This window comes from Alligator sinensis, unplaced genomic scaffold (assembly GCF_000455745.1).
Source record: "Alligator sinensis unplaced genomic scaffold, ASM45574v1 scaffold36_1, whole genome shotgun sequence".
NCBI classification, from domain to species: Eukaryota; Metazoa; Chordata; order Crocodylia; family Alligatoridae; genus Alligator; species Alligator sinensis.
The window spans coordinates 744,680-753,247 of NW_005842101.1; positions in this window are offsets into that span (position 1 = coordinate 744,680).

Sequence of the window (8,568 nt, forward strand, 5' to 3'; positions counted from 1 at the left end):
GACATCAATTTTCTAGACACCACAAGCATTGTACAGAATGGCACCCTATAAACCCTCATATAAAAAAAAACATGAACCACCATACTTATGCCCACAAGAGCAGCAATTATCCCAAGCACACCAAAAAGCTATAATCTACAGCCAGGCTCTCAGATATAACTGTATCTGCTCTGAGAACAATACTAATGATGCCCATCTGGCCAGCCTAAAATTCACCTTTATACAAGGACATTCCAGTAGAGAAAGACTATTTTAGAAGGAGCCATTCAACTTTGTAGTAACCTGCTTCAGTACAAAAAGACACCCACTTGTGACCCATACCCCTAATGGTCATCTACCACTTGTAACATGCCTCAGTTTCCCTGCTTCACCTTGTGCCCTCCAGTGGTCTGCTGAGACCTGTTTAAGCAGTTTGGGATACCCTGGAAGTCACCTCCCTCACTCTCCTCTGCCATGCCTTTTGATATTATTACAAATGCAGGGAGACTGATTTCCAAGAATCACAGTGCCATGCTCCACTCTACATAGTTTACGGGAGTGTTCCTGCCCGCTGTGATAGTTCTCTGGTCTCTCTTGTCCTCTGTAACCATCTACTGAGTGCTCAGCCCCTTGGTAACAGTCCACTGGGCACTCAGTCCTTCTGTAAGTCTCTGCTGGGTGCTCAGCCCACTAATAACAACACAGGGTGATCCTAGACCTCTGCTGTGGCCTCCTGCCTCACCTTCAGCCACTCCCATGCCTCATGGCAAATATGAACTAAAACTAGAAGCATAAAAGCATAGCTTATCTCCATGTGAGATTCTCTCTGCAGAGCTCTTTCCTCCTCCAAGCTCTGGGCCAGTCTGCCCCTGCTCTGTCTCTGGAGCTGAATGTATTGGCCTTAGGCCCTTCTCTTCTGTTCCCTATGCAAAGTAGTCTGTCTTAAAGGGCCCATGCCTCCTTTTCCTCAGTGATGGGGCATGCATCCCTATTGCATACCCCACTTCCTTCTTTCTTGCCATGGGCCAGCCGTTGTCTAGAGATTTACTTTTCCTCCCACTTTCTGGAAAATAATTCTGCATTAGAATACTGCTTTCCAGGCCTATCTTCAACTGTAAAATATTATGTTTAGAGACTCATATACCATAGCATAAGATGAGGATTATCAGTCTTCAGTCATTGTAACTATTTCAGGTCTGCCACTGATACCCTTAAGGAGATAGTATCTTAAGTTTCTATATCCCACTTGATAGCTACACATTCCTTTTCTATAGTGGCATATGCTTACTCATGTTTATAGCATTTTCTACTAATGCAAGCTACTAGGTATTCTGAATCTCCTTTTCTATGTGATACTATTGCCCTAACGCCCCATCTGATGAAGTGTTTTGAAAAGTCCAGGGTTTTGACTACTGAATGGTGGCATAGTGCTTCTCTGTTTTTCTGGAATGCCTATTCCACCTCTGGGGTCCATTTCACCTTGGTAAAGGCTGAAGCCTTTGTTAGGTCTATCAGCTACGTAATCTTGTCCAAGAACTATGGGATGAACATGCAATAATAATTAGCAAGGCTCAAGATTTCCCAAATTTGTTTCTTCATGTGATAATCCTTTAAGATTTATATCGGGTCTACCATAGATCTGATCTGGCCTTTACTTAAACACTAAGTCTCCTCCTTGCCAAGTGCATACTTATTGGACACTGCCATTAATGCAGCTTTCCACAGTTCTTGTAAAATAGCTCACAGTGCATCAAGATGTTATTTCCAATCTCTTGAGAAGATAGGAACATCCTCAGTATTAAGCCACTGCATAGCTCTGATAGGGCATTAACACTGGATACCTATACATTAGGGAAACCTCTGAATCAATTTGGAGTGATTCAGAAAGATTTGGCAATTCAGACATAGACACAGCTTTAAATGTTTTTTCTACATACCTCTAGGTAGCATGTGGGTTGTGAATGCTGCAATGGTGGGGCAGATGGAGTGTCCCACAGAAGTGTGGGGGGCTCCCCAGCACACTCAGCAGCAGACCCAGAAGTGGATCAGAAGCACTTCCAGTCCACTTCTGGGTCCACCAGGGAGTGTTCTGCCTCCACCCCGCCGCCCCCCGCCTCCCCTGGATCAGCAACTGGTGCCTCCTGGGTCTGGGGGGAGCACCCAGGGTCCCCCTGCAGCTGATCACCAAGCTGGGGAGCACAGGGGGGGCCCTGGTGAACCCAGAAGTGGACCAGAAGTACTTCCAGTCCACTTCTGGTTTCACCCACTGCCAAGTATATGGAGGGCCACACGCACTCCTGTGGGATGCTCCATGCACCCCAGCATTGCAGCGTTCACAAGCCTTGCCTGCTACCTCAAGGTATATAGAAAACACTTTTAAAGCTGTGTCTATGTCCGAGTCACTGATTCTCCAAATCAGCATCAGATCTTTAGATCTGGATTCAACCAAATCGAATCAGGGACAGTGATCTGAATCAACTAATCGAATCACTGTCCCTGATTCGGGCTGAATCCGAATCGAATAGGACCTACTTCACACATTTCTACTATACATGTGCTCCAACACATTCTAATTAGAATGCTTTCTAATTAGAACACTCTAGCATCGCCATAGCATCATGTGTTTAAGTCCCTGTAGGTTTAAAAATGGATGCCAGGGTGATGTAACTAAAGCTCATTGAAGGAGCATTAGTTAAAGCATCCCACAGCCATTTTTAACATGGGACTTAATACATGTGACGCTGTGGCATTTTAATTAAAGTGGCTGTCCGAGAACCACTAATTAAAATACCCCACCCCCACCCTTGAGCACGTGTATAGGCACCCACTCTGTCCAAAAGCCTCTGGAATGTAGCGGCTGCCCCATGTAATTCAAACAGCATTTGTTTAAAATTCAAAGAAACCCCAAGGTATCTCTTGAGCTTCTCTCTCTAAAGGAACACACACATCAATGCTCACCAAGCTGCAGTGAGTAGTAAATATGTTGGAGGGTAGACATAGGCACCTACTTTGGGTTTTGCCAGTGGGTGTTTGCACACAGAAAATCAAAAAAAGGTGCTTTACTTTAAACTCGGCATGTTCCTATGCCACATGCCCAGAAGAGGCAGTACATTACTTCAACCCAGCTCTGCGCTGTATTGGGGCTTTTTTGGCTCTTCTATCTAATAGTTGATTGAAAAGTGCCAAAAAGCCCCACTGAAGCACCCAATCTTTACAGACACTGAAGAGCCAGGTTGAAGTAATGCACTGCTTCTTCTGGTAAGGCACCTTTTTTTTTTCCTAACATCTGCACGCAGAAAGCAGCCCATGGGTGCTGAGCACCTGCAGCAGCCCATGGGTGCTGAGCACCTGCTAATTTTTTCTGATGGGTGCTTGAGCCCCATAGTACCCATGGAGTTGGCATCTAGGAGGGCAGGGTTAGGATTCAGAGACCTCGACAAATTGGAGGATTGGACCCCAAAAAATCTCATGAGGTTCAATAAAGACAAGTGCAAAGTCCTGCATTTAGGACAGAACAATCCCATGCACCTTGCAAGCTGGGGACTGACTGGCTAAGCAGCAGCTCTGCAGAAAAGGACCTGGGGGTTACAGTGAACAATAAACTGAATATGAGCCAACAGTGTGCCCTTGTTGCAAAGAAGGCTAACGGCATACTGGGCTGCATTAGTAGGAACATTCCCAGCAGATCAAGGGAAGTGATTCTTCCCTTCTGTTCAGCCTGGTGAGGCCATCTTTGGGAGTGCTGTGTCCAGTTCTGCCCGTCCCCTCCCAACTACAGAAAGGATGTGGACAAATTAGAGTCCAGCCAAGGGAAACAAAAATAGGTAGGGGGCTGGGGAACATGCCTTATGAAGAGAGGCTGAGAGAATTGGGCCTATTTAGTCTGGAGAAGAGAAGACTGAGAGGGGATTTAATAGCAGCCTTCAACTACCTGAAGGGTGGTTCCAAAGAGGATGGAGGTAGAGTGTTCTCAGTGGTGGCAGATGAGATGACATAACAAGGAGCAATGGTCTCAAGTTGCAGCAAGGGAAACTTAGCTTAGATATTAGGGAAAACTTTCTTACTAGGAGGGTAGTAAAGCATTGGAACAGATTACCCGGAATGGTCATGGAGTCTCCATGCTTGGAGGTTTTTAAGACCCGGCTAGACAAAGCCTTAGCTGGGATGATCTAGTTGGAAATGGTCCTGCTTTGAGCAGGGGGTTGGACTAGATGACCTCCTGAAGTCACTTCCAACCCTAATTTTCTTTGATTCTATGAATATGCCAATAACATGGTATAGGTCTAAAGTGAATCTATACCAGGCCTGTTTGATTTTCTCTAGCATTCCCTTAATCCAGAGCACTGGGCATTGAATTGCACTATATGGTTTATTTTCCTGAAGCCAATATATAAGTTTATGTTTCCATCAGGCTTTGGCATTACCAGAATTGGGTTCTTTCATTGATTTCTCAACACTACTATAATGCCTTGTTCTAGCATTTTTTCTACCTCATTTTTATGGTACCTACCAATCACTGGGGAATACACCTTCACCCCTCCCTAACATTTTTTCCTGGATTTTCTGAGGAAACATACTCATTTCCTCTTACCAAGTATTCAACTTCCCTCTTTTGATCTGATGTCAACTGCATCTCCTGGGCCAGGGTTAGTATCGTTTCTTCTGACTGGCTTGCAGGAACCTGACTTGAAGTGTTCTAGATAAGATGCAACCAAGACATCACTCTCCTTCCATGGTTTTAACATATTTATATGGTAGATCTGGCTTCCTCTGTCCTGGGTGATGCATTTTATAATCCACAAACCCTGTCCTTTGAATTATTTCACATGGTTCCTGCCTTTTGGCCATCAGTTTTGACTCTTGATCAAGAAGCAGCACTAATACTTGGTCCCCCATTTCAAACTCTGTCTTCTGAGCTCACCTGTGATATAAGGCCTGCCTTGGGCCTTCTGTATGTTTACTTTGGCCAATTCACCCATTGCTTTCAACTTTTCTTTGAAAACCCATTGTTTTCAATTCTTACTTTTTTGGAAGAGGGCCAATGTGGTGCCCATCTTCAAGAAAGGGGGGAAAGAAGACTCGGGAAACTACAGGCCAATCAGTTTGACCTCAATCCCTAGGAAGATTTTGTAAAAAATTATCAAAAAAACCATTCTTGACAGACTAACAGAAAGCAATATCCTGAGAGAGAGCCAGCACGGGTTTGTTGCGGGTAGGTCTTGCTTGACCAATCTCATTTCCTTCTATGACAAAAGGGAAGAGGTTGATGTCATATATTTAGACTTTTAAAAAGCCTTTGACTTGGTGTCCCATGATGTCCTTATGGAAAAATTGGGCAACTGCGGCCTTGACTACTCCACAGTCCGATGGCTGGGGAACTAGCTCTGAGGTTGGACCCAGAGAGTGGTAGTTGACAGAACCGAATCAACATAGCACTCAGTGACTAGTGGTGTCCCCCAAGGCTCCATTCTCAGACCTGTACTCTTTAATATCTTCATAAGCAATCTGGACATTCGTGTTAAAAGTGGACTGGCCAAGTTCACTGACATCACCAAACTTTGGGGAATTGTCTCCACACTTGAGGATAGGCTGGTGATCCAGGCCGACCTTGATAGCCTCTCAAGGTGGGCAGATGAAAACCTGATGACATTCAATACGGAGAAATGCAAGGTGCTCCACCTCGGAAATAAATACCCACATCACACTTATAGGCTTGGCAATGCTACACTTGCTAGCACCACGACCAAAAAAGACTTGGGGGTCATGATTGATCACAAAATGAATATGAGCTACCAATGCAATACTGCAGTTGGCAAAGTGAACAAAACTCTGGCTTGCATCTACCAATGCATCTCAGCAAGACCCAGGATGTCATCCTCCCACTGTACCCGGCCTTGGTGAGGCCACAGCTGGAGTACTGCATCTAATTCTGGGCTCCACAATTTAGGAAGAATATGGAGAAGCTTGAAAGAGTCCAGAGGAGAGCCACACACATGATCAGAGGGCAAGAGAACAGGCCTTATGAAGACAGTCTGCGAGCTATGGGACTCTTCAGCCTGGAGAAGTGCAGGGTCAGGGGTGACTAGGTTGCAGCCTGTAAGTACATAAGGGGTATTCAACAGGATCTGGGGGAACACCTGTTTACCAGAGCACCCCAGGGGATGGCAAGGTCCAAAGGTCACAAACTCCTGCAAGACTGTTTTAGGCTGGACATAAGGAAAAATTTATTTACTGCCCGAGCCCCCAGGGCCTGGAACAAACTCCCCACAGAGGTGGTGCAAGCACTTACTCTGGACACTTTCAAGAAATATTTTGATGTTTATCTTGCTGGGATCCTTTGACCCTAGCTGACTTCCTGCCCCTTGGGCAGGGGGCTGGACCTGATGACCTTACAAGGTCCCTTCCAGCCCTAATGTCTATGAAATCTATTAAATCATTCCACCAAGCCATTGGTTTGTGGGTGATACACCAACATCAACAAGTGTTTGATGTGCAGTTGAACTAGGCATAGTTCCCTGAAGCATGAAATTCCTCTCCTAATCAGATAATATTTCTTTTGGCAATCCCACTTGAGAGAATACACAAAGTAACTTCAGCTACCTGAAGAGCCATCATGGACTTCAGGGGTATGGCCTCTGGACACCAGGTGGCATAATTGAGTCTAATCAAAATATATCGGTATCTGGCTGCATTTTTCTCTACCTGTCCAACTATGCCCGTAGCCACCCACTTGAATGGAACATCTATCAAGGGCATAGGTACCATCAAAACTACTGGGGATCTCTCTGGTGCCACTTTCTGGCATTTGATAAAGGATTTACAACTGCCCAGCCAAGAAGAGCACTGAAATAGTTTCTCTTCCATTTATCTCTGCCCAAATGGCCTTCCACAGGCAGCTCGTGTATGATTCTTAAAAAGGTGCTCCTATACATTTTTGGTATTAATAATTGCTCCACTTCTTCCCCTTCAAGACTTCCTTCTTCTATATGATACAGTAAATCATTACATACCTCAAACTTAGGTAGTGACCTCATCAGGTCTAGGTGTTGCACTCTTTCATCAATGCTGGCCCCCCTCACATATTCTTCAAAAGCTATCTTCTAGTGATTGCTCCAAATGAAATTGTCCTTGGTCAGTTATCTTATTCAGGTCTATTCCATTATTCTCTTCCTCTCACTCCTTTCTGCTTTCTTTTGTCTGGCCTTCTTCCTCTTGTCCTACCAGGCCTTCAGTGCATCATTGATAGTCCCCCTTTTCCAAGTCTTTTTCCCTATAATTTTTCTCATGAGAGGTCCCAACTCTGGCCAGTCCCATCCTACCAGCAGGGAACAAGGAAGTTTCTGGATTAGCATGCCAGTAACTTGTGGGTCTGTCCTAAGACTGTTATATAGTTGCCTGTACCCTCTCATAGGATTGTGCATCCCCATGCAGGCACACCAGAGCCCATCAGTCCTCTATGCTTCTTTCCTTTTGAGGAATCAACTCAGCTGTTATCGTTGTATGTTCACATTCCAAATCTATCAATCTTTTCATCTCCTTCCCTCCTATTCTGGCTGTCATTAGGAGTCATGTAGTTCTCTCGTACTCAGTCCAGTACTTCATTTTCAACTTCTCCATAACTACAATCCTTAACCCTTACCCATACGTACCAACTCTGTGGCCATTCTAGGGCCCAAGCATGAACTAAAAAAACTAATAGGTGCTCAGCACCCATGAGCCATGTTGAGTGAGCTGGGTTGACATAACGTGCTGCATCTTCTGGGCATGTGCAGGGCTCAGCACAGGAACCCCGCCCTTCCCCCCCGCAAAAAAAAAAACACCCACCAGCAAAAACCAAAGTCAGCACCTATACCCTTATCTCTTCCTCTCCTGTTTCTATCCTCCTTCCCTTCTCTTGAGAATACCTTTCTGGTATAGGTGTACTATCTATTCTTTCCGCAGAGCAATATTTTGCTGTATTACCTATTTTTCCACAGCTAAATCACCTTCCTTCTATTCTTCTGACGAGTGAAGTCACATCTCTCTGCGCCTCCCTACCCCCAATTCTTGCTCTTATAGGATCTACTCTTTTTAGGGCTCTTTCTCTGCTCCTTACCCCCATTTCCTGTTCCCTCTTCACTTCCACCTCTGCTGCTGTGAAGTCTTCAGCCAATATTATGGCCTTATCAAGGGTGTTGAGTTGTGCCACTTTACCCATTCCTGGATATCTCCTGACAGATCCCAGACATATTGTTCCAATATAATCTGTTCTATTATCTCTTCTTCCATCCTCTTTTTGGGACAAAGCCACTTGGATGCCACATCTCAGAGAACTTGCTCCAACTGTCTGACTCATAGTGGCCCCTGAGCCTCCTTTTTTTAACAATTGCTTCTAACAGTGAGTCTCCAAAATTTCTAGTCACTATAGCATGGCTTCCTTCAATGTGTCATGATGAGGGCCTTGTTTAAATCACAATTTTGCAATTTTTGAGAAAATCACAAAATTAATTGATTTTCATAAAAAATAGGATTTGCAATGAAATGCCATAATACAGCCACTTGCTGGGGAGTTTCCCAGCAAGCATGCATATCATGTCATTTTATTGCAAC